We start from the raw sequence: 27,726 nt of genomic DNA, 5'->3' as shown, positions 1-27,726 counted from the left end.
TACAAGATATGCATAAGGTCAAGGTTATTAAAAGCTAGTGTGGATGGTTTAATGAATATGTAAAAATGATTGCTCATACTCTCATACATCCTGCATATGTAATGAACCGTTTAAGGCCCCTTTTTGCTTAGAAAATATTCGCTGGTCTGATGGAAGGCTAGTAATTCAAGGCAAGGGCAAGCAAACTGTTAAGCAACTGCTGAAATGGTGCCTTGGAGCTTAGCTTTGGGGATTAATAAACAGACATGGGGGGGAAAAATGACAGTTACAATAATATTACGATAGAAAGTAGGTCAGGAGGAAAAAATGGTGCAGGGAGTTGCCTGATTTCAGCGCAGAGGGCATTTGTGTCTAGTGCCCAAGCTGGAAATTATGCTTGGATTTGAGTGTTGAAGCTGCTGGTAAAACAGAGCAGGGGATTATGCTCAGACCACATGTCGTCCACAGCACATTGGCTTGTTCTGGATGCTGTCGCATCAGGAGAAAAGGGTTTTATCTACATGGGAAACAGAGTGTTTCACACACAAACTCCCACACACATAGACACACTGGACACTGACTGAGCACGAGCTTTTGCAAGGTCAGAAAAAAAAAAAGTGTGTGTGCTCAGTCGGGCACATATTCGGGGTTCCTAATTCCCCCTGTTCCATAAAGCTGGAGGTGCACCGCTGTCCATCAGCTGGCCACTGTCTCCCATCCCCCCCACTTCCATGCTTTGTCCTTCCCTTTCCTCTACCAATGTCATCCTTTCTCATGTGGGAGGAGAAGCAGCAGCCATTTTGGAGGACTTCCCTAAAGGAGAGTGGAGCAAATCTTCAAAACCCCCCCCCACCACCTTACCACATTATCACCACAAGTGATAATGTTGAGACTTTTCTATTTAACATTCAATAATGACTTTAATCAGTTAATGAAAAGAAAAGACCAGGCGTCTATGATGGTGATCAAGGCAGTCAAAATTACATCTGATACTGTATATTAGAGCTGACACTTAATTAAAATTTGGTTAATTTCCTCGTGTCAGTCTCTGATACTATTTAGAGGCTCTCATTACAGAAATGTCCCATTTTAAGGTGTAAAACATTAAGGGTGAAGCTAAAGTCCTTATATACGAATGAAACTGTGCTCTCGCTCATCTCTTATGTGCCCCAAATCAGACTGCCGTGTTTGATAACCACAGGGTGTCATCCACGGCTGTGATCCTTGTGAGGAAGTTTGCTTCAAGAGATGAGGCTTAATGTGTGCCGCGTTTCTTTTGCCGCGCCAAACTGTGAGCACCGGGAATCCCACGGAGAGCGTTCCCCTGAGAAACCTCGGGGGGTGTGTTGAATTTGGGTTAGCAGTAAAGGGGAACATTGCTGTGTGGGTCAAAGAGGCAAAAGTGGAAGTGGAGGGAAAAGGATATGGGTCTGAGATGAAGCGTCCTGAGATCCACAAACCTCACAACACGATAAATCCACAGTGGTGCGGATTTACGGCTCTTCTCATGTGTGTGAGGCCGCCTGTGTGATACGAGACGCAGAATATTATGTTGCCGTAACAATATTCAAAATGTGAAAGAGTTGATTTCCAAAGGTGTCGTGTCAATCTGGTTCCCCCCTCCCCCCTGGGAACAGATTATGCTTTAAGTGTTTTCTCTCCACAGGGATTTATACTGGGGTATTGATTTTGATCAGGCATGTCAAGGGGCAGTTCTTTGCCCCTTACATGACAACACAATGCTTAGAAGTGTGCTATGTTTTGCATGGTAGACCCACATGCAAAAGTGTCTGTAGTGTGAAACTAATGCAGGACCTCTCTCTGCTCTCTTTTTCTCCTTTTCTTCTGACACGTCCACAGCAGTCCAGAAAGTCCCAGGTGAGTCTCAAACAAGGACAGGTCACTCTTTCAGTTTAACTGTAACAACTATGTAGCCTATTTAAACCAACACGAAGGCATTCACTTTGAAATAGCGAGCAGGAATGTACCAGTGATCTTGTTGTAACTGACATTTTTATTCCGTAAACAACCTGCAGAGCTACTTTATATTCAAATGCAGCATTGCTCTCTTTATTAGTCATTTGTTTCTTTCAACAGAAAGCTTCCAAATGCACTTGGGAAAGCTTTTGCTCTTAGTGTGATCGCCATGGTTTGCCGTCATGCAAAGCATGCATAATGACAATACAGGAGTAGTATTGGTGTGCTGTTGTTCCTCAAATGTTCTCTCTCTTCCCGTGTGTTTGATGTTTCTCTTCAAGGCCTCGCACACCTGAAGGCAGAGCAAGGTACTTTCTTTTATTCTTTGTGGCTCTCTTGTCTCTTTTCTTCTCTTCACTCACCGCCTGGCTTGGTTTTGGGGTGTATATTTGTGCTGTGTGCCTTCACTACCTGTCCATGTGCATTTGTGTGTTGCACTGCTCCCATTGTTGCTGCAGAGATGTGGGAGGGTGTGTGTGTGTGTATTGGTGAGGAAAGGTGCATGGCCGCACGGCATATTCCTCACGTCGCCTTCTATGCTGTGTCTCCCCGTGTGTCTCCTCACCCTCGTTCCACCCTTTGTTTCTGTGTATTATAATTGTGGGCCGTTCACGGTGCCACAGCTAAAATGCAGCGACACACTCTCCTGTTCCAGCTCATCCTCTGCAGTGAGTAGGTCGTGGAGGGAGGATGAATAAGGGGAATCGTTGGGATTGGAGAGACAAAGGATTAATATTTGAGATAAAAAGAGGAAGAAGGAAGATAAGGAAGAACTGTTGGATAATGCAAAATGACCTAAACTTATCTATTAAGTTTAACAACTTTACCGAAAGTTTATTTGCCATAGCAGCACTCTTTGTCTCACCTAAATCTTACCTGAGTAACCCTGAGCAAATGCTATAGAATTATTTTGATTTCAATCTTGACCATAAAAACAGTAGTCCACAAAATAAACTTCCCATAGTTTCCAGTATTAACTCATGATCTTTATCGGTATTTAAAGTTAAAGTTTAAAAACACAAAACCTAAGGTTTATTCAGTGTAAATTCTTGAGCTTTCTGTCATATTACATCATTCTAATACCACCGGCGTTGCTTAAGAAGTTGATGAACCCGGATTGTCACTCAAATTTAGCTTGTGTTGAAGAAACCAGTCAATCAGTACTTGGAACAGGAAGAAAAGAGCCTGTGTGAACATTTATCCAGAAACATCTCTTCACTTGAATAAAGTTAGCAAGCTGTTTTGATTTGCACGCAAATGTAAAATAAATTCCCATTGTGGTTTCACATATAGTTCAACGCAGCAATCGCTGACTGGACAGTGCTGACCTTTACGATAACAGCGATTAACTGCAGCGGTCCAAAATTGAGGGCTACATTAGCGGCGCTGTAAGCGTTTTCTTCATTACGTTCCTTTTTTTCCTCCTCTGAATAACAATGGAGGTCAATAGAGCATTTTATTTAAATTTCCATTTGACTTCAAACACGACTGGCCTCAGTAGCCACTGCGTATCCCTCACATCAGCAAACTCTCGCTACCGTTTATATTCAGACGCTGTGCATATGTGCATATTTCTGGAGAGGAAATTTGCTGAAAGATCTGTAAGAAAACACAGAACGGGGGAATTGTAATGTGTTGGTTGTCCGCTGCGCTTGTCTCTCATTTTGTCACCATGTGCATGATTGTCAACATTCTGCATGGAAGTGTCAGTTGTCAGTGTACAAGCTCATTTGTAGACTAATTGTTGATACGTTTTGCTGTCTTTCTCTGGTGCTCTTCGCGGGACGACACTCTTCCCTCTTTTACCTCTGCGGGTCCTTTCTCCTCTTCAAATACTGTAGGTAGAGGCAAAGGTACAGCAAATCCCTTTATTTTTTCTTACTCACTTTTCTTTGCGCTTCATGAAATGTGTTGAATGTCATGTGCGTTCATTAATGTGCGGCGGATACGCTCATCTGTGTGTTTGAGAGAGAGAGGGGGGCGATTTTCACATATCACACTCATCATATATAAGTGATCATCCAGAGCAATAAATACTGAAAATGGATTATCTGTATGAAGATGCAGTGTGTGTGTGTGTGTGTATGTGTATGTGAGTGCTTAATTGGATGTGACAGTTCTACTACGGCTGAAAAGGAGCTGATTGGTGAATTTGACCTGACATTCGAATTCGAATGAGGTCATAGCAGTGGGCTTTATGTGTTGCTGTTGTGCAGAGAATCTTCTCATTATTCATTTACAAAGGCAACGCGATACATTGTGTGTAGTTGTGTGTGTGTGCGTTTGTCTGTTTTAGCAAGATAGAGCAGATCGGTGAATTATGATAATAGCGGACATCCGTTTAAAACAAAGGTCTGACTCTTGACTGAAAGGTTATGCGTGAGTCACCGATCTTCCCTTCTGCTGTAACCCTCTTGGTTACTGTTGCTATGCCCGTTCGGCTTCTTGTTTACCGAGAGAGGGAAGACGGTTTCATTACTCAAAATCATTATTTGTTGTTGAAACAGTTGGTCAAACTTCGAGGGAGAGGTAAACACACTCTCTTGCCGAAGGTTTTTTCCCCCCAATTTGAATCTTCTTCCTCTTTTAGAGTCTTGTACAAGGCTTCTTAAAAAATGCACATGATGGCTACACACATGCTACTTGGGAAATGACTCATAGACAAGTCAGAGGCCTCACTTGCGGTAAGTGTGAAGTGTAAGACATGACTGTTAATTAATTCAAACAGAACCGTATAGCTTACACACTGAATATTTGCAAACGGTGTGTTTTGATGCAATGTCGCCGGCACGTTTGGCAGCTGTAACACTGTCTTGGATAGTGTTGTTGACGTTGCTGAAGCATAAACATCCCCAAATCGGCATAATATCACATATCATCTCCACACATCAGCGTAAGGGTTGGTAAACATACCAATTTTATTTTTGGCAGAGCACTCACAGCGTTTTAAAGGCCAAGCATACTAACTCTCGTCAGCTTCGTGTTGCCCACATCTTCATGTGATGAGACTAATGTGAGAGGAGGTGTTGAGGCAAACCAAGAGCAGGATTCCCTTCTACTTATCTCAACAGCAAAGGGCTGATTAGTGCGTAGTGAGAGGTCCCACTGTGGTTTAGTTGTTGGGGTAATAAGCCAAGAAATAAGAAGGACCCGGGTTTGATGCATGGCTTTCTATGTGGTGTAAGCAGGGGCGTCCTGCGGGTGTTCCACTTTCCTCTAACATCCATCAGAGAGGGTTTAAATTACACTTGGGTGTACATGTGAATGATTGTCTCTGTGTTAACCCTGCTGCGATACCAGGACAGGCTGCAGACTTTTGTGTGGGAATGAATTACTACCTCAAGAAAACAAAAGAGTAACTGTGTCAGAAACGCGGCTCAATATTGAATCATTAGTGACGTGAAGGAGGTGATACAGAAGTGACTCGACGTGGCTGCGTTTGTGAAAGTCTGAGATCGTGATTTTTAAAATGAGGATGTGCCTTCCAGCAGGTCCCTGTGCTATTAGATTTATGTCTCTGCAGATGTGTGTATGTACTTTAACGGCACAGTGGTCAGGGGGCACGGTAAGTGGGCGGCTGGGGAGAACAGAGAATAAACCCAAGATGAGGAACTAGAGAGAAAGAAAGACAAAACAAAAAGTATGGAATGCTGCAGATGAAGAGACCACAGGAACATGTCAGTGTTTTTAGGCCTAGTATTTCACATGGACCATATGGAGCTGCTTGTTATCCCTTTAATCAAAACTGGGGCTGATGCCCCATGTACCCAAGCCATCTATTGCAACTTTTGGCCACTTGCAGTGAGACAGGCCCTGATTGTTCCTGGGTCAGAGATGCAACTCTGTTTGATGCCTAGCTTTGGCGATATACTAACTTTTTGGAAGAGATGGCAGTGGACCAGAGACAGTGCTCTAGTTTGCAGCATTGCTCCAGTTAGCAACAAACTGCCCTTAAACCTGCAGATACATTCAGTTTATTACACAAACACACACAATAACAAAATGTCTTTTTTTTTTTCCATTGTTGTATAGTTCACTGCCCTGTTTTTTAAGATTACTTATGTTCACCTGAATGCAAATAATAACTTGATAATCTTCTTAATCTCTGCTTGAGGGATGAATAATACAAATGAAGGACAATATTCATGTCCTAGACTCTTTCCTCTACCAACAAACAGTCTGGCTGTGTGGTTGTCTGAATCATACCTAAATATGTCATCTCCATAATGAGAGCTGATTATGATGCCTTACATCTATGCCCTGTGGTAATTGCGGGCATGACCAGAACTGCACAAGTGAACAGAACTGCAAAGTGTTGGAATTAAAAGATATTATTGTCAGGCACAAGTACATGGTTGTGGTTTGCCATAAATCCCCCCCTAAAACAGCTGGTTTCGCTTAAAAGGTATTTGGCCTGGACTGCATAATTGCAGTACTGCCGAAAGTGGTGATAAATAAGTCGATTGTAGACGTTTCAAACAGGCTGTTGTCTTCAATTAGTACCATCCATTTTATAAGACGACATTTATAAACAGACGCTCATTCTGAAACAGTCCACATTGTGCTGTTTGGTATCATTGAGTGAACTCCACTAAATATTGACAAGAGGAGAGAAGAGGAGATAGGCTGGGAAATAATCGGCAGGCATTTTCAAGGTGAAGGCTGCAGTGCCATTTCCAAGCCTGTGACCCTGTCGGCTAATATTATTACTGAGATTTAAAGCCCATGGAACCAGAGCTAGACTCATATTTTGACTAAATGCGTGACGGTGGGCGGGCCTGATGCTCTGTGCTGGACTTGGTTATCGGAGCAGTTTTTATTGTAACTCCACAGCGAGAGTTGCTAAAGTGAGATGATGTCTGCCATCTCTATTATTGGCTGCCAAAGAACCATCAACAACAGGGAGAACAACATTGGCTGACAGTTCTGTTTTGGCTGCGTAGTTTTGGCACTAAACGCATGCCTGTGATTTGATTGGGTTGCACCTGTGTGCGATTATTTGCATAACAAGGGACCCACAATGCAGCTCAGCCTCTTCAAAATGAATGGGAGGCATTTTAGTTGAGGCCTCGATAGCGTACGTGTGAGTCGTACACATACCAGGGCTACACGGAGGTGAAGTGGATGGCATTGTTGTCTCTTGACTCTACTCGCTTCTGCAAATCGAAGAATCAAAGTGTAGATCAGTTAAAAAGACTTAACAATCCTGAAAACGTGGGTTAATCTCCAACATTTAGCAAGGAAAAGTCTAAAATCTCATCATCGAACAGAGGAGTCTGGTGTATTTAGCGACAGCGCTGCTGAAAGCCTGCGATCGCGAGCTGCATCACAAACCCTGCCGCTGTATTTCAGTGACTGTGTCAGACGGAGTGATGGAGGAAGTACTGAACTGAAGTACTTAATTGATTCTAATGATTCAGTACACTGAAAATAAGTCACAAGTTTGTGTGTGTCGTGTATAAAACAAAGTCACGGCAGTTTCATGCAGCCGCTGTGATGACCCCGCCCACTTTGAGGAGGTTCTATTCATTTATTCATTTCATTCAGGTTCTATATTTTAATGGAAAGCCAACCAAACTGTGTAGAGCCGAGGGGAGGCGAGGCGAGCTGGGACCATGTAGTTCAATCAAGGGACTTTCTATTTTTCCGAGTTCTGCCCATGTACGAGTGGGTCCTCTCTCACGATCCAAAAATATACAAATTAGGTCAACAGGACACTGAAACCATAACCAAAAACCATAGGTGTGTGTATGAGAGTGAATGGTTGTTCATCCCTGTATGTTGGCCCTGCAATGGCCTGGCGACCTTTTCTGGATGCACTCAAGGAATGAATGGAAGTACAAATTAAAAACACTGCATTTTTGATTAAATCACGTAGCTTTTTGAAGATGAAACAAAATGTGAGGTTTTAGGCACAGTGCTCACAGAGGCTCTATGTTTTCACACTGTGAAATATGGAAGCGGCTCAGTTATGTTATGGGAATGTTTTCCTGTGTGTGTGTGGGGGGGGCACAGGCTGCTTTGAGTCTGTGCAGTGCATCCGAAAGCAGCCAAGAATGAAGGAGACAGAAACAGTGGACTGTTTTGAAGTGTCCTGATCTTCATCCAACTGAACATCTGTGGAAAGAGGTGAAACTTGCAGTTGGGAGAAGACGTCCATCAAACTGGAGAGAACTGGAGCAGTTGTTTTTCAGCGAGAACTCGATCTACTAACTGTTCTAAAAGAACTAAAAACAAACTAGAAAGCCCTAGATTGCAGCGATTACTGTAGTTTTGTGTGCTATAAAATATTAGTACATTGTGTTGTTTACCATGTTCTGTTTGGTAATTTATGCTGTAAAAAAATGAAATTTAGGTTTTTTCTTTAGTGTTTACACCTTTTGTCTTAATACTACCGTCCACTTGAATCTACTGCTGGTACCTGCTTTCAAAGTGCTGATTTATGGTTTTGCTTTAAATATCTTGGCACTCACCACGTTGTGACATAATTATTCAACGATGTGCTTTCAAATCAGGATTTGACAACAATAGCCAAGGCCAGAGATGACAGACTAAGCCTCAGCCCACAGCTCCCGGCATTACCTAATGACTTTACTGTGAACACCGATAATATATGTACAGTATTCATAAAATAATAAGAATTGCATTATTTGGTCTTCTTTTTGGCAGGTATGATTAGAAAAGCCCTCACTTTTACTAGAATGCACTAATATAATTAAATTCACGTAACTTTCCTGAATAGTTTTGGCACGATTATTATTATTTTGAATGTAGGTCAGCCATTTTCAAGACATGTGTTTGATAAATGAACCGCATTTTATTTAATACAGCAGAAGCAAGAGGCTGGAAAAGAAAAAATCATCTGAAAATCTATTTGCCAACCCTAAAACATCATCATTTGTCAGCCTCTACCCATCCTGTGGGACTCACTGCTTCCAATGATAGAAGTATTGAGAGGATGTCAGCAGGTTGAACTGCAGCGATGGACAGAGGTGGAGGCAGAGCACTGCTGTAGTTGGGTTGGCTTTCACTGGTCAGTGGGGTCAAGTCCACTTTAGAGAGCAGTGGTGGAGCTATAAGGGCGAAAGAGGAGTTCAGCCTGAGTCTGTTTCCCTCACACTTAAGTCTGAGAACGTCCACGTCTGGAGTCACTCTCCCTAATTATCCCGTCAAAGTGCTGCCACTAAGTTTACACAGACACATTTTGACTTTCTGCCTCTGTCTCGCACACACTGTTTCTATGTCTGTCTCCCCGCCTGTCACCTCTCCTCTGACTTTGACTCCATCTCTCTCACACACACACTCTCTGCCTTTTCCCCCCCACCCTATTCATCTCTGTCAGCTTCGGTATTCTTGTTAGCCTTTCTCACTTTTCTCTCTTCTCCTCCCCTTTACTCTTCATTTTTTTGTGTCTCGCCAGTTCAAAGTACTGTGGACATTTCACGAGTCTCACATCACAGTCAGACTCAAGATGGTAGCACTGTTCTGTTGCTTACCGCCCTCAGATGCTGCCAGGCTTCAGTGGGATTTATTTATTTCTCTACAGCTCTGTCCATACCCTTCCCTTCAGACACTTTTTGGGTGAGATTCTTTTCCACTACTACACCAGAGACATCTTTGATTTCTTAGTGACTTTTTAGCAGTTGACATTCTGCCCACGATGCACAGCAGAGTACTTTACAGCATACTACTGCTGTGTTCTTAGCGCCGGCGCAAACAATGTGTGAAGTGCCACGTTTGCATAATTATTGTATATGCCGAGCAAATATGATTGAACTGCTGCTTTTTCAGAAGAATAATGTGTTTTTTTATCCTTTCAAAATTAGCCGGAGGCATGAAATGACGCATTGACACCTGTCAGCGACGCTGTGGCTTTTCAGCATAAACAGAAAAATAATGGGTATTGGTGTTTTGATGTGAGCCACTTGTCACTGCATTTATGCATTCGCCCTTGCAGGTCTTCGGGAGCGTTACAGCATGTGTGGAGTTCTCTGATTAAAACGCATGATTTATCTCAATTCATGTTGCCCTAAAGAAAATCTGGAGTTAGGAGTTAGAAAGAAGAGACTGGGCCAGGTCCCTGTGAGAGAATGAATAAAGGTTTATTTCAAATATGTTGAAGAACGGAATATAAACAATTTTCAGCCTGAGGCGTCATTAATCACTGCGAGTATTTCGTACCTGAATCCTTTATTTAAGTGTCCATTTTGCAAGCTTCTCCGTGGATAATATAGACTCCGGGTTTGGACTTGTGATGCAACAATTATGGTGCAGTTTATGTTTATGGAAAAAACACCGTCTCGCATAGTTATTTTCAACACTTCAGAATAAAATTCTATATAAATGAACATATTTAGCTATAGGTCCTATTGCATTGGCATGGGGAGGATTACATGTTGTTTTGGAGAACATTATGGGTGCAATGCTCCTTCTCCTGCTTTGCTGTGGCTGGTTCACAACTCTTAACTAGTGTTACATGTTTATATTTAAGCAACTTGTCAGTAATTATTGTTTAACGTAGTCATTAGTTTGTTACCTTCACTTAATCATGTGCAGCTGGATGATGATCTCAAAGATGTTGCATTACATTTAATGTGTTGGACCTTTTAAGTCTTGCAGATCTTCTCCTTCAACGACTGATCATTCTTTGAGTATCCAAAAATTCTCCAACTTGAGGCAGTTTATTTGAGTGGAATCATCACTTAAGTCCTTGACTGCTCGGTTGAACACAGCCATGTAGCTGTTATTTAATGTTAGGTGGAGGGGGAAAGCCATTAGCTCTAAACCACAGGCTCTGATTAGTGAGTCTCCAGCATGGCTCAAGGTGACCAAAACATCTTGCTGTTTGTATTCCCCCCCCACCCCCATTTTCTTTGTGCCCTTACAGAAAAATGGAGAGTTTCAGTTTCACTAGCTTGTTGATTTCGATGTCAAGCGTGAACAGTCCGTGAATGTAGCTGAGGTGCTGACAGCTGAGAGGGATACAACTGTCCAAAACAGCAGACTTTTGGGAAACACTCTTGAGAGCTGTAGGTAATATGAAGAGTAGCAACAATGCTTTGTTTCTACAGAAGTCACTTGTCCCCGCTGATAGATTCCCTGCTGTTGTGCTTCTCAAAAGAATTAAATCAGGACAAATGTTGGAAAATGAGAGAATTATTCCATCCGTGTTCTTTTACGAAGCATGAGGCCTGGTTTGTTTGCATTCGTACAGTGTCACAGAGGCAGTGTTACACTTCAGACTTTGGGACTCAGAGCATCAGCTGGTACTTATTGGCCTTGGCGTGTGTTGGCAGTGCTGTTGATAAACGGCTATTAATGGCCAGACGCTCACCCCGAGATTGAGTTAAACTTTCTTTTTCTCTCTCAGTCTCTCTCCACGTTGCTCAGTCTGAAACAACAACAGTCCTCCTGATGGGTTTCAAAGTAGCTTAGAATTGAGGGCAATGGTCAAGTCGTTTGCAGCGTTCACCGTCTGCTGCTGAAGTAGTCCGAAAATATGAGGTGCAAATACACACCCCACTGGGTTTCCCCGTACGGTTCAGTTCATAGAAACTGGTCGCGTCGAGGCTTTGCTACTTTGCTAAAGAAGATAAATTATATAGTTTACATTATTCTCTGTCTTTGTTTGTGTCTGTCGTTTCCAATTTTGTCTGAGCAATTTGCTGCATCTCTGCTTTCTCAGACGAGGGGCAGAGGTTCACAAAACATTATCAGCTACATTGCACAATTCTTATGACTGACTCCAGCTTTACGATAGTCCCCCCCCCCCCACACATTTGCCTTTTATTTTTCACTTTCTTTTGACCTTGCGCTCTCTTTACTCCCCTCCTCCCTCTCTCTCTCTCTCTCTCTCTCTCTCTCTCTCTCTCTCCCTCTCTCCCCTCTCTCTCTCTGCCGCTGACCTCTGGGTGTAGCCGAGCAAAACTGATTCTCACTTTTTCACGGATCATGAGTGCGTCAGTGGTTATGCAACAGTGAGGAGAAAGAGGAGGAGAAAACAAACGTGAGAGAGGGAGAGAAAATGTGAATGTGTAACGTGTCATATTTGACCGTTTTTATTTGCATGGCTGCTAATCACCAACAAGCCCATTTTACACAAACAATATTGAATGGTTTGGCTTGGAATGGAAACACAGAACATCATTGTACATCTACGGTTAATGCCCGTCTGCTGCGTCATGGATACAAATTGTAGCATTCTTACCTTTTTGTAGTATTTTAATCCGTAGTGATCACACTGTGCTGCAATTAACTGTTATCATGACTCATAATAGGCCTGTATGAGCCACATACACCCACATTAGTGGTTGAATATGAGCAAAACGTAGCAAAACATGGTCGTCACGTGGGAGCAGTGTGAACACATTCGGCTCATAACCCAAGAAGGATGCACAGCTATTGTTTGCAAACTGCCTTAGACCTTATGAGTAGGATTTATGTGAAGAAGTAGGTTAAGATGTGGCTTGAAGGGCTCTATTGTTAGAGTCCAAGTATGAGCACAGAAAGGCTTAGGCATATGTGGAAGTCTGTGTGTGTGTGTGTGTGTGTGCGCTTGTGCAAAGTGTTTATGTGTGTCGGTGTGGAGGGATGACACGTGTAGATGTGATGGCTGCAGCCATGCATAGATGTTCACACCAGGGAGAAAGTAAACAAACATGGCAGCAGCATTGTAACAAATGCAGAAACCACTGCCTGTCTCTTGCTTTCTGTTCTCTCTCCTCTTTTTTTTCCCCTTTATTGAATTCATTACAATAAAAGCCAATGAGCTTGTTTTGAGTGCAGTTTTCCACCCGTTAGTCAGCATTATATCTCAGAAGCTACTTAAAAGTTTTCAGCACACTTCAGTGCAGCAAATCCCCTGACTATCAAACTCTAAAGCAAAACAGAATCTTTTTAGTTATTTTATGCGACATATAGTTGCAGCCATGGTCAGCAGAATTTACACCAACATATGATCACAAAATAAAAACGACGATAGCTATCTTGATTTTCCATCACGTGTTCCCTGTAAATGTTCTGTGGCCTATTTGCTATTTAAATTGATGTTTACCTTTGGTTGTATTGTAGACTTCGGTCGGTGCAAATTTTATCACAGAGCAAGTTGACAAACCGTGATTCCATTTCACTAAGGCAACAGACCTAATAAATATTTAATGCTTGTAACTCAGCGGTTGCGAGACAAACTGATTTTATGTTTTTGTATTACCAGGATTTCGGTTCCTCGCATATCTGCACCTTCTGCTAGAGGTTTGCAATGTTCCCTGTATTCATTTGTTATTGTACCCGAGCTTCAGAGGTGTCATAGTGAGGGGAATAACTGCAGTAAGTACCCAGAGCTCCAACACGGGGCAGAGCTGTCAGAAACCTGGAAAGTCTTCTGTAAGGATTTTTCAACTTTACAGTCGGTTGCCAAAAGGGACACGAAACAAAGGCAGAGAGAAGGGTTATTATACCCAGCAAAGGTCCACAGCTAGAATAAAACAATGGAGCTTTGGTTATTCAACATTCAAAACAAAAACACAATGAAATTATGGGTTTGTATTGGCAATTTGTACCTTAATATTATGACCATTAAAGTCAGCTGAATAAATGACACGAGGTGGGACTGAACAATTAATTGCTTTCAAATTGAAATTTCAATGTTGTTGGTTCTGATTGTTGCTCTTACTATATTGATTATTCATTACAAATGCCATAATTGAATGACAACTATTTCTATGTCAGCAATTGTTTAAAGCAGTGTCCTGTGACTGTGCTAAATCACAGCTTTAATACATGCATGCTGGAAATTCTACCTTTTAAGTTCCCTTGCGTTAGAATTTTGCTTTTCCTTAAGGTTTTAAGTGATTTTAATGTATCAGCACAGTGGATATTGAACAGAAACTTCACAACAAATGTTCAGTGCAACACCTGTCAAAGAAATTGAAATGTTAGTCTATATACATTTTCAAATCTCTATTTTCAAAGTTTCTTGTATGTTTTAGTAGACTTGGCTGCATTTGCTGCCTTGTTTAAACCAAATAAAACCCACAATTAAAATAGTTTTATAAAAAATCATGTATAGTGTAAGTACACTGTATATTTAACAGCCGGATAACTACATTAGTGTTTATTTGTTGATTCAGTTTTTTTGTAAAGATGGATGTATTTGCAGCTGACCTATTATCCAAATAATTATATATACAGTAAGTGTTAAGCTCAAAACACTACATTGTTCATATCAGGTAAGGTCAGACAAAGGAGAACACGGCAGACATCACGTCATTATCATGTTGATGGACAGACACTGCTCTGAAGAGTGAAAGGTCCATTCACCGTTAAGCCTTAAAGCGGGATACAAAAATGCATGCGAGTCCCGCCGTCAAAGTGAGAGGAAAATATGCTTCTTCTCTCATTCTGCCTTTTTGTGCTTCCCATCAATGACTCTGCAACCTCCTAAGCGTTCGTGTCTCCTGCATCCGTCTGCGTGAACACTTCAGTGTGTTGTGTTGAAGTGTGGTGCTCGTACAATGTGTGTGCTCTGCCAACATTCTGGCAAAAAAAAAATGAAGTTGTCTTAAGTCGGTGAAAGCTTGACCCGGGAACTATGATGAAGGCAGTGAACCAGAGCTAATAGAAGAGAAGGCTGTGGCTTTAAAAAAAAAGAAGTGAAAAGGATGAGAACAGAGGACCAAGGACAGGTTTTAGTGAGGTGAGGAATGCAAACCTTCCATGGTGAACCTTTAGAGAAGGATAGATATTCTAAGAGCCTTGATTATAATAAATGGCTTTTGGACTGAAGACGAACATTACTGATAAGGTAATCAGATCATTTTATCATCATATATATTGTTATTTAAATGACTTTTATTTCAAAAGTGAACATACAATTCCCCCAGGTTGGTTGCAAAAGAGCAATGTTAACGAAATACTAAAACAGGAATGCATGCAGTTGATATTCACTGAACAAATAACCATGCCCACATGTTAATATGTTGATGTGCGGCAAAAAAAAGCTTGTAATTGGATATTTAAGCAACGGAACTGCCGCAATTTTTGTACCACAGAGAGAAATTATCTTTACTTGAATATAATTTTCTCTCTGCCCCCAATTAACTGGTAGGTTGAGGTGTCGTGTGGCTTCAAAGATGCCCAGCATTTGCTTGGCTATAACCCAAATTAAAGAGCCTCTCTTCGCCTCACCCTACCTCTCAGAGTGAAACACGGTAGGAGCCACGTAGCAGACGAATACCCTTGCTGTGGCAGAGCCATTATGCAGATTATATGCTAATGAAGTCATTTGATTTGGTTCTGCATAGGGTGCACTGTACTGAGGGACGATAATCAAGCTCTGATAATCTCCCAGTGCTTATGTGTGTGTGCGTGTGTCTTTATTAGGTTGTGAGGACACATAGTTTTCCATTAAAGTGGTGAAGATGTGAGGACAGTTAAGCATGTCCTTGCAAGACATGGTTTTAGGATCACTGTTGGAGTCAGGTTTAAGGTTGTGTTACAGACTGCATTGTGTCCTCACAGATACAGAAAGGTGTGTGTGTGTTTGTGTTGACTGCATTCTGCCATGTGTTTGCTTTGGGAGAGAGAAAATGAGGCTTGGATACACACGGTCATATACGTGTGGGTCTGTAGTTATTACCTCTGCCAAGGAGGTTGTGTTTACACTCGCCTTTGTTTGTTTGTTCACTTATTCATTCCTAGTTTATTGGTCAGCAAGATTAAAAGTGCTGGTTTCCACCTAATTTGGCGAAAGGATGGAATGGGACACGGGCCAGGGAGAGAGATCTGTTAAATTGTTGGCACAGATACGATTATAAAGGGTCAGATCCAGAAGATTTTTCTCAGTCAGGCATATTTATGGTACAGTTTGGTGCAGAATATCAGGCTGCTTATACTTTATCCTTTTGTTTTTCTATTGCTGACGATAAACTGGCACAGCATCAGGAGCAGGATGATTTGCTTGAGGACACTTGGACACTTATGTTGGACATAACATAACCTCTTATCCAAGCCACACCCAACCCCAGTCTATTACGCCAAAGAAAGGGTTGCATATTTTTTCATTTGGGTTTGCATAAATGTTGAAAATCCAAGTGTATGATATACTATAGCATGTCTGGATTACAATGGTATAACCACAGTGTGTAAGGATTTAACAGGACAGTTGAAACCCCCTCATTCACACACAAAGTACAGGACCTGTGTCCTCGTCCCTGGTGGTGTCACAGAAGATGTAGGACCCTGCCACAAGGCTTTTCGAGTTTATACTGTACGTCTCTGCTTTGCTTATATCTCCACCTTGTCCTGTCTAGACTTACTTAATATTTTTGCAGGTTTTATTTGTCTCCATCGTTGCGTTTATTTCTTTTTTCTTGCTATTCTTGTCCTTGTGTACCGTTTGCTTCTCTGTCCTTTCTTTTACCCGCACCTTTTCAGCTCTTCATTCTTTCATCTCTTATTTCCCAGTACCCCATTAGTCACACGCCCAACTGCCGCATTCCTCTTATTTACTTATCAGACGGTCATCAGTTGGCTTCTTGATTTCTACCTCCGTCTTCTCTATTTGAAGCCAATCTTTTAACTTTTCTTTTGCTTTCTTCTCTCACGCTTAAATCATCTGCGCGTCCCTTATACATATTCGCCTTGATCTCTTGCACTTACTTTCATTTTTCAGTTCAGATGGAGTTCAGTGTTGTTTATGCACCTGTCCCTCAGTCTCCTCTTCCTCTGTACTACCTGAATCTATGCTACTCCGATTTCACTCACGCTATAGCCATGACCCTCCCGGAAGGCCTAGGTCAAATAAACATTTCAGTCTGTTATCTCTTCCTTTGTCTCCTTTGTAATTTGAGTGTAGCTGAGCAGATAATGATTCATCTCGTATGATTGTGTAGGCAAATCTCAAGGCATCGCCGCACACCCATTAACCCCCATTGCCTCAGCGCCTGACTGGAGGTCCACTGAGAGATGGGGTTTGATCATCTACTTCCCTTGCAGCGGTGCACATGTGTGTGTGTGTGTTGCACGTGTCAACACATCCATATTGATCCGTCTTTACACGGCGCTTGCACTGTCTGACAGATCTGCGGGAGGCAATAATTAGTCCGGTAATTGGATGATCAGCTGAGTCAACACGCTCTGCTTCCCGGGACATTTGTCCCGACAGTAGATTGAGACAGGTGTGCGTCTTTGGCAGTTTAATTTTACAAAATAAAAATTAAATTGTTCTTTTTTTTCCTTTTTGGTTGAGTGAGGTCCGCCCCCGCCCATGTCTACTAGAGGACAAAAATAAACAGGAATGTAGTTTCATCCCCCTCTTCTCTTCTTCTTCTTCACACTAATCACTGACTTGAATGCTTTGCTCGAGGCCATGTCGACTGCATGCCGTTACATCTGTTTTGACATCCACAACAGGCCTGATGAGCAGCAAATCCAGCATGTTATTGTATAAAGCGCCATTTTATTATAAAAGTATGTGATATTAGGATTATTGTTAATAACAATTGTATACACTATTGCTGTGATTATTTTCTTACCATCAACAAATCCGTTTTAGAACCCTAAACCGACAATGAATGGATCCAACTTGCCATTGTACACAGGTTTATTTCCAGTTAACCCCACAAGTACATGTTATCCTATTTAGTCACTAAAACACGTTGTTCTGTGTCTTTATTGTTTGTTTATTCTATCTTTTTTTATGTATATATATATATATATATATATAAAGACCGATACAAAAGCTGAGTTGAGCTGATTGTTGAGAGAATCCATATAGGAAATGTAAGTTATTTTCTCTTTATGGGCTTTGGCAACAATAACAGCAATATGTAATGTCTTTTAGGGGTGATGAGTTCTATACAGCAGCTTTTCTCCACAAAAGGTGCATTTTATTGGATTTCCAATGCTACACAGCCACTGTTACTGTCAGTTATTATAGCGCTTGGAATGAAGGGAGATATTTAAAACAAGCAAGTAACACAAACTAAAGAGAGGACGTGAAAAGTGCAATTCTTTCTTGCAGAAATAAAAACTCCACATTGCAATTATGGTAACACGGTTGGCATTGATTACTGTACATTTAAAATGTATTAACTTCACAGTCTGTCATAGTTTTCTCCTCGACATCACTTAGTCATATCTCATTGGATCAGTTATTGTGCTGTGTGTTTAGTGTATCTTTGCAGTGTGGTAAATACAGTCTTTTTGTAACTTACAGAGAAGATGGTGGTAAAATCTGCACCAGTAGATTTAATGATAGATATTTTTAATATGTTTATTTTGTCTGCACATGTTTTTATGAGGAGGAGAGCGGGGAAAGTTGACATATTGATAAAAGGTAAATGAGAATCGGAAATGTTGTGACTCGATCATCATCACTCCAGCTCCAGTGTGTCGTAGGAGAGGAAAGCGGTGTAAATGGCGAGTGAGATGAGGTACATGTGGAAAATATAACTTTCTACCAGTTCAAATCAATGTCGAGGGCTAAGTCGCTTTTTTCAGATTTTTGAAAATGTGCGATACATTCATAAAAAAAAACAGGTGAATGACTGAAGTTTTTCTATATTTATGTGTTTATATTTGACAAAGACTCTCTGTAGGAATCTGTGTTTATGAGTGACTGTTTAACCCACTAAAGGCTTGTTCTTGTGAGTGATCAATATTCCTTTCAAGCATGACACCTTCACTGTGTGCTCGAGCGTTAAGCACGGCAGTCGAGAGGTCTGATTGGGCGCCGTGGGCGTGTGGTTAAAGGGGTAAAGCCTTGTCTGTGTCTGCGTGTCCAGAGAGAGATGAGAGGCAAAAAGAAGGTGATGGACGTGTGAAGGGAATATGTTCCACTTTCAGAATATCACACACCCACCGGCTGAGCGCTGACCTTCCACTGCTCCTTGCTGTGAAACTCTCGCACCAGCTAATGATGAGCCTGTGTGTGCGAGTAGTGTTAACTTGTCAAAGTATCATCATCCGTGTCCTTGAACATATTTGGCAGCGAGGTGTGTGTGTGTGTGTGTGTGTGTGTGTGTGTGTGTGCTTTTCTGTGCAGCGCTGAGCTAGTGCCGTGCTGAATTATAGAGTATGTTTGCTTTTTAACAGATCAGCAGAAGAGATGCCACAGTCAATGTCACAGCCGTCATGCATAATTGCTCCACTTTGTCATTGCCAAGGGCCAAGCAGAGCCTCATCTGATTGTGTGTGCTCACCCCACCCCCCACCCGCCCCACCGCACGCACTCTTCCTCTCCTTCGTGAGCTGTCTCCTCCTCTCTTCTTCAGTCTTTATTCTCATTAGACTCATTAACTTATCCTGCAGAGACAGATAGCGTATAAGACAAAGCGGGAGTGTATTGAGTTGGACTCGAGGCAAATGGAGCAGTCGAAAGAATATTTGTGTTCGAGGTTTTTACCTCGCGATGCAGCTGACGCGCAACATGGAGCGAGACAGCAAGAGGCAGCGGTTGTTTTTACAAGCTAAATGGAGCTTCCTGTAAAGGGCAATGTATGACACCATGTCTGGTACAACAGAGTTTACCTGCTTGTGTGTGTGTCAGTGAGTGATGTCAGTAAGAAGACACCAGGCAGTAGAAAGCTTACCCTGCCTGTGATGCTGCGAGGTCGCCAACCTCCTGCCTGATACTGATTGAAAACTGATCTGAAAATATGTTGTTGAGGAGGCCATGTGACTGGTGTTGTGGTTAGCACTCTTGCCTTTGACCCGGTCTGAACGAGGGCCTTTCTGCATGGAGTTTGCATGTTCTCCCCGTGTGTGCGTGTGGGTTTTCTCCTGGTTCTCCGGTTTCCTCCCACAGTCCAAACACATGCAGATTTGGGGATTTGGCAAATCGGACACTCCAAATTGACCGTGAGTGTGAGAGTGGATGGTTGTTAGTCTCTATATGAGTCCCCTGCAAAGGATTGGCAATCTGTCCAGGGTGTACCCCACCTATGTCAGCTTAGACCCCACGGCCCTCATGTCAAGAAAATGGATGGATAGATATGTTGTTGAGAGCATGGTACCTTTTGGCAAGTGTGCCTATATTAATTATTTAATGATCTTTATACATGATGGATGATGCTACTTTCTCTCTCATCCAAAGCTAGATTTACATGAGCAAATGTTCATTAATCCAGTAAAAATCATTCTACAACTTCTCTGTTTAAATTGTCCGGAAATAGCAGGAGATGTATTACCTCAAGCAAATGCCATTGTTACTGCTCATGATGCATATAGTTAGTCAGACTTGAGATAGTGTATGTGGTCCAGATGCCTTGTGCCTTGGTATCTAGTGAGGGAATGTTGAAAGGCGCCTATAGTTTGTGTCTTATCCTAAGTTATGGCTGTTCACTTTGTACACCAGGTCTGGTTATAATGATATGTGAGGTGGCGGAAGATTAGAATTTTCTCTCGCAGTGTTATTCAAACAGAACCTTTGTTTCTTCGTAATGAAGCGACAGGTGCAGCATTTCATATTGTTCAATGAATGGAAAGAGAGCAGTAGGGTCTTTACATCAGTCCTGGCACATTTCATTCACTGCCTTCTTTTATAGTTTCTAATAAGAAAACTGTGGCGGCTCCAGATCCCTTTTTTTGCTCCCACTTTATATTATAAAGTATATATTTATTATATATATATATATATTATAATATTATAAGCAGAAAAATAAGTCATGTATATATAGGACAGAGACCTGATCACCCAAACTGGAACTATTTCCATATAGACTGATAGGAATGACAATAGGCATAAACTATACCCCCTCAATCAGCATGGCATTTCTGTCCGAATGGTCTGTATCAGACCAGAGCATTTGTGTTTTGATGTGGTCAATCAGTCATTAGTCACATTCAAAGGCAGTCTTTCTGCCTCCCTTTGTGAAGGTCTGTGTGTTCCTAATTTTTTTTGTGTGTGCTCTGTGCTGAAAGGCCAGCACAGAGTGAAGTCAGAGTATCTCATGGTTAAATGATGGGGCCCTTTTCGGGCACTCGGAAGGCTCTGAAGCACTAAGTAATTGGTTTTCCTGGCAGAATGGGGCCATAGCGGTAGCTTAGGGAAAGTGTGAAGCCCACTGTAGCTCTGATCTCGTCAGGGACAACCTGTGGGAAGAAGTAGACACTAAACAAGACACAGGAAATGTTAACAAACTATAGAAAATGTTCTGCACGCTGGTTTTTGAGTATCTGCTGCAGAGGAAAACTGTCAATTTATTTGTCAAAGTTCAGGCACAAAGGTTTGCACAAAACTAAATGTAAGTTTTTCCCTCTGATAGTACGAAGAATGGTGATGACAATATGGATCTTACAAATGTAACACTGCATCAGTCTGTGGATGCAGGTTAGGCGTACTGTATGTTGTCTCTCTTACTTTCCAAACACAAAACATTAGAGATCCTTCAGTGAGCTACACTACCACAGTACCACAAAATAAGAAACAAGCTTAAGAGGCACCAGGTGGCTGAAACTTTGTGCACACTTGTGTTTTTAAAAAAAAAGAAACAAACAGTGAGCCGCTCCTCCATCACAAAATAAAGTAAATACATGCTATATGTTATTTTCCTTAAAATGTGCAGGAATTAAACAGTAATCACAGCATCTGTTCTCACAAACATGAACATATTCCCAAAAATGATGCATCAGGTCACTGTCAAGACAAATGTGAATTTCCTAAATAACTTTAATTAGTCTATAAATGTTTCTATATCCATGTGTATGCAGCTACTACGTGAAATGGCTTATTGCCATTATTGACCATTGCTAATCTGGGAACCTGTCGAGGGCTAATTTCTAAGAATGAGTTTTGGAGAAAATATGTTGCTGTGACGAGGGAATACACTGTGTGTGATCTCTCTCTGTTTTAACATAATCATCGTTATTGTTTTCCTTTCATCCCCTCCCACATTTGCTCATTCCTGTTACACTGTAATGAATCCTGCATGGTTCACGTACTCCAGTCATGTTGAATCGTCTCATGCTGCCTCAGGATCTCAGTTATTCTCCAGATTTGCTTCAACGGATTCTGGCGTGGATTCTTTCTCAAATGTTGGCCAAATTTGTGAGTGGAAGCTGTTTTCGCTTCTCCTTTGTGGGGTTTTTTTTGTCTTCGTATCACATTTTTTCCTGTTGAAAGATCAAATGTGACTCTTTCTTTTTTTTTGGTTCCCGAGCAGCTCCTTTCATGAGCTGCAATGCAACACAGGTGCAATACAGAGGAAAAAAAGTTCAATAATTTAGAGAGCTGTTACAAAGAATGAAAAGCTTTAAAGGTGGACATCTTTACCTGGCTAAGCGTAGAAAAGCCTGTAAAATATTTGTCTTTTCCAGTAGGTACTGTTCCAACTACTATAATCATTTTAGTTCATGGCTTTATTCAAATTTATTACAAAATTTGTATTTGTCTATTAGTCTTAATCATAAAAAAGCTGTTGTTTATCTAATTGAAAGCTGCACTGTATACGTTTTTTTTTTTCTGTTTCTTTCAGTTTTTCTGCTATTATTCTGCTTCTGTTTGTGAACAGAAACAATTATTTGTATGTTGCATCATCTGAAAATAGGCTCTGTCAAGCAACACTATCAGACCTGACCGAGGGAGTGTTTGAGTTTATACGGCAGCAGCAGCAGCAGCAGTGCAACAACTAGGTTTTTTTTTTCTTCTTTTCATTTCCAGCCACACGCCAACCTGCTTGCAGCCACACTGTTGCCTCCATCCACATAACAATTAGTATTATTTGCCTTTGTTAAGCCAATTTATCCCCCACATTGCAGTCAGAACACCAAACATAGCTGTTAAGAGATTCCAGGGTCATACAAATGACGCATGAATTTAAATTAGCATCAAAGTACAGTGGCTACCCACATTATGCCTCATAAAACCTCTGCCATGTATTTCACTTTGTCTGTGGTCCTGTTGAAGGCAAAGGACCATTTAAGGTCAAAGAAGTGGGCAGTGGGTGGCGGCTTTGTTTTTCCCGTTTAATGCATTCGTTAATGCACATTGTTTTCCACATATTTGCTTGAATGCGGCTTAAAAATTGGCATTAGAAATTCACATGATATTACATATTGTTGCACAATCCCGGAATCCGGTTTACAGATTGTTCTCACGACGATCAAATGCGAGAGCTTAACAAATGTTACATCCCTACTTGTCTTTATTTTCCACCTTCCTCTCTGCTGGTATCCCTGGATCCCTGCCCTCTTTCCCCAGTACTCCTCTGTGTACCGGGTTGTAATTGAGTCATTTTCTCTTCGTTTCAAGCACTGTCTCCGGCAGGCAGCTGCATCAAGGTGACCCTCCCGCTATTGTTTGGGCCTCTGTGTTTTTGTCTCGCAAGCTCGCCAACATCATCGCCGCCCATGAAGCGATGTAATGGGTCAGCTGAGGCAGTGAGACATCATTTCTGACCCTGGATTTCTTGCTTCACAGTTGGAAATGTCAGTGAAGAGGCAAGGAGGTACAGCCGTGAATGTAGTGATGTAACACTGCAGTCCCTTCCTTTTGTGTCCCTCTCCCTTGGAGCGCTCACTCTGTCTGATTATGTGCTTTTACTCTGCCTTCCTCTCTGGAAAACAGCCGAGGGGAAATTTAGATCTGTTGGAAGTTGGACCTCCTCTCCTCTCCTCTCCTCTCCCTGGAGTGTAGTTACTTAGAGCAATAATCTCTCTGCCTGTTTAAAGCACTAATCCATCTGTCAATCCCCTTCTATTAATTGAAGCATTAATGTCCTGTAAGCAGGCTGGGCAGCCAGGTAATTACATTGATTTTTGCTACTATTTGACCTTTATTTAGACACACGACATATGACAGCAAAGTTTCAATAGCTCTATGTCACAAGAGTTGTGATTCTTCTGAAAACCTTTCCACTAAACTCTGTCAGATAATGTAACTACATTTTCAAAGATTCACAAAAGGAAAATGTGCATTTATACATGTTTTTTTTTTTTACATCGACTGCTGTAAAGCAAAAATTGGGAGTCAAATGTGGCTAAATCGCCACTTCCACGGAAACTGGGCTTCCACGACGGTGGATGGGGAAGTGGGTGGGCGTGAACGCAGGGCTTCTGCATGATGATTGGAGGAACTGTCTGAAAGGCAGAACCAGTTTTCGATTGACAGCATAGCAGAAACGCACGCCACAGCGGAGTGTTTTCTGCCTCAAACCTGAGTGGAATTGCGAGGGAAGACTGCAGAAAAATAGCTGGTCATTGTGTGTTATTTGCTTGATGATTTAGACTCACTCACAACGTTTCCACCTCCTTCACGTATAATATTATTATAGAGATATTTCAAGACTTTTGGAAATGTGTGATTCCATGCAGGTGTTTTCATGCACACATTGAAAATGTGCATTAAAACAGGCTGATGGAAACACACCCTCTGTTTTTTGTGTGTAACTCTGACAGACTGTAGTTCTAAACTGAATACAAAAATCTTACATTATTTACCATGCACACTATATGTGCATATTATCAATGATATATTATGTAATGTTCTGTTACGGATCTGTGTGGTGACATTAAAGTTACAATCGTTAAGATTTTCATTACCTCAAACCCAATTTTCTGATACAGTTTATGACTGGTAATTACTCTGATGCAGCTATTAAATGTGTATACACTCATTAATTATTTCTGTATAAAGTGGTTCACGTTGTCAGCAGCAGAGTCTGTCATTCCTGTGCTGGATTTTGATGATCTCAAGCATTATAAAGTGGAAATGTGTTGGTTACAAGTAAAGTGACTGATCATTCAGTGCCCCATAGTTAAAAAACACACATTTAAGGACTCGATAATTGTAAAATAAATATAGATTTTTTTAATATTTTATACTTTGCCAGAGGGCTTGACATGACAAAAACCTCCGTCACTGCATTATTCAAAATGTTTTCTTAGACCTTCTAAGTTTTACAGGCACTTTAACAAGAATTTCACTCTGTGTTTTTGTGCTAAAGTCACACTAAATTGACCCCATTTCTGCTTAAGTGCTATATGCCTTTGAATATAGCTGGAGTAATCATTCACACATTTGTAGCCTGTTTAACGCTTGGCCTTCAACCAGCTGGTACATCATTTGTATGCACAAAATTGCACTTTGTGTCGAATTTGCACATCAGCGGAATTTCTCCCGACAGACCCGACCTGCAGTCTGAGCTGTGCTCTGATCAGAAATGAAATGGCCTCCATTTTACCCACAATAAGCTGTTGGCGGCGTCAGATTAGCCTCACTTAGACACTCTGGTTTGGACAGAGAGAGCACACTGCCTTTGGCGATGGAAGCTTGGTTATGGCCTGAAACTATCAAAGCTTCTGGCTTCTAAAAAAGAGACGTAGTCACTGTCAGTGATGTTTAATGGCAGTGGTGAGGGTGGAGGAAAGCATAGTTCTTTAAATATTTCATGTTGATTGGTGTTTGCACCATAGAGATGAGAAATCGGATGTTTAGGATTCAGGGAATGAAAAAAACAAGACATTAAGCAGCTTTGATAAATGTCTGATGAGGTTTGCATAAAAGGCAGCTTATTTGGTAATAATTACTGTACTTCTCATTGTGTACAGATTCAAATTAACATGACATTGTCCATTATTATCACATCGGACACAAAACAGGAGATGCTTTTGTTTTATAAAACACAGACGAGGAGGCTTATTTTCCAACTTTTTTTTTTACTGTGCTCAGGATTTTCTTAACCCAAAGTTATAGTGTTGCATTGGAATTTGCATCGCGGCCAAATGTGAAGCAGACAAAGACGAAATTAGCACGGGCATGCGTTCATTTTCACCAATGCCGAAGCTGATGAAAACATGGTGTGTATTACAGATTGGTGTGACCCAGGAGCTAATGCAGATTCATTCCCACTCGTCAGAATCATCTGTGATCATGGGTTCAAGCAGCTTTTTTTTTTTTTTGACCAGTGGGAATGTTGTGTTGCAGTGAAGTGTTGGCTTTAAATATTTCTAGTAGAGCCCTGGAAAACAAGAGTGTGTTTGTAAACACACATATATATATATATATATAGATATATAGATATAGATATTTATCCACAGTTAAAAATCATCTGCCATCGGTCACAGTCGACTTCAGAGAATGATATCTGGTCACCAGGTGAAGTTAGCTGGCACTTGAGAGTGAGGGATGCCTTGTGAGTGAAGCTGAGCCACGGGTCGCTGTCACAGCTGCATTTACTGGCATTAAGGATGAGAGGCACTTGTCTCTTTCCTACACTCCTTCATTCCCCCCCCCCCCCCCCCCCCCCCCTCCCTTCTCTCTCTCTCTTTTTCTGGCTTGTGACTGATTTGGCTCATTAGGATTGGGAGAAGGAGAATTACTTATTGTCATTAAATGAAGCATGCTTCCACCCTCTCTCAAGCAGCTGGGCAGTGAAGTGTGGACGCAGTGAAGGAATGAGGAAGGGGAAGGAAAGCGATTGGGGCACTTGGTGGTGGTGGTGGGAGGGATGCAGTGGTCTCTAATGTTAAAAAGGGCAGAACATGGGGAATTGAAGAGAAAGAATGGAGAGGATGAAGATAGATGGAGGCCCTGTGGATAAAGACAATGCACTGAAAATGGAGAGTGACCAAAAAGCAGAGTGTAAGATGGAGGGCTCAGGCCACGGGAGGAGGAAGTAGAGAGGGAATGCGCATAGAGAGGAGTGGCCTGAGCAGGATTTTTTTTTTTTTTTGGGCTGCGTTGCATGCTAATAATGCCAGAATGTATTTCAGCTCAGGGAGCTGAAAAAAGTTACATCCAGGTCAGAGGGGGGAGGGAAAGTGCTGGTAAAAAGACGAGGGCAGAGCACACACACACATAAAAAGGAGAGGTCAGAGATTGAAGCATTTAGAGGAACAAAGGCAGGAACATGAGATAAGAAGCTCAATCTAATGCTTGATGTGACGTAAAGTATTCATCAAGACACAAATGTGGGAGTGTAGATTCAGTTTCTGCTGCTTCTGCTTTTTATCTTGACGTACTGTAGGTACCGGCTATTGTACTTGCATATGTGTATGTGTACTCCTACAGTACGTATTTATGAGCACCGAGCGAGAACATTTTGTGAAGGTGAGGATGATTGGGCTCGTCCTAACATTCTGTCACACCTTATACGATATGTCTATAGGTTAAAACTTGTTTTAAGTATTAGAATTAGGATTATATCTATGAGTGGCCACACTAACAATGCTGTACAAGTGTGTGTGTGTGTGTGTGTGAGAGAGAGTGAGAGTGTATGATAGAGATAACATTACTGACTTACTGAGGAGGAAGCTTGAATGCACAAGGCCTGGGGGCAAAGCTACTCAAGAACATCCCCTGCAATTCATGTGACCTGCTTTTCCTACGCCAGCTTTTTCCCCATTACACAGAATAGCATTTAATTTGCCTTCCATCAATCACTTTTACTTCTTTTTTAATTTAATCAAATTTTCTTTTTTTGCCTTTTTAATTCTGCTCCCTCTTTGTCGTCCTTTATCCTTGATCCTTGTCTATCGCTTGCTTTTGGCACACACGCGCGGTCCTATTTGTTCATTCATGGACAAAACGCCGTCCAGAGACTGATACTTCAGGTCACGTCTACCAAATGCTGAAGTTAACATGACTCAGCTTGCTAATATCCTGCAGCGATGCGCTTTGCTGAACTTAAAAATGCTCATGCTTCAAGAGCAACCGATGCCGTACATTCAGACAGAGTTTCATTAGCTTTGAAACATTCGCTGTGGCAGAAGGTTTAGTGCTTAGTGTGTGTGTGCACGCTCACACTGAGTCAGACACAGGTGAGTGAATAA

At 41.6% G+C, this 27,726-nt stretch overlaps 1 protein-coding gene across 2 annotated transcripts in view; it reads left to right on the top strand.

Annotated features, from left to right (window-relative positions):
* Nucleotides 1–3,801: 3,801 nt before the first annotated feature.
* LOC131443170 (neurexin-3b) overlaps nucleotides 3,802–27,726 on the top strand; it is a 267,752-nt gene continuing 243,827 nt past the window's right edge. For both annotated transcript variants that reach the window (XM_058612579.1, XM_058612578.1), the window contains exon 1: nucleotides 3,802–3,809. The gene's annotated coding sequence lies outside the window, so the exon portion shown is untranslated. The remainder of the gene's footprint in view (nucleotides 3,810–27,726) is intronic.

The sequence above is a fragment of the Solea solea genome, chromosome 17 (assembly GCF_958295425.1).
Source record: "Solea solea chromosome 17, fSolSol10.1, whole genome shotgun sequence".
NCBI lineage: Eukaryota > Metazoa > Chordata > Actinopteri > Pleuronectiformes > Soleidae > Solea > Solea solea.
The sequence above is the reverse complement of the archived record's forward strand: the minus strand, read 5'-3'. Positions and strand labels throughout refer to the sequence as shown.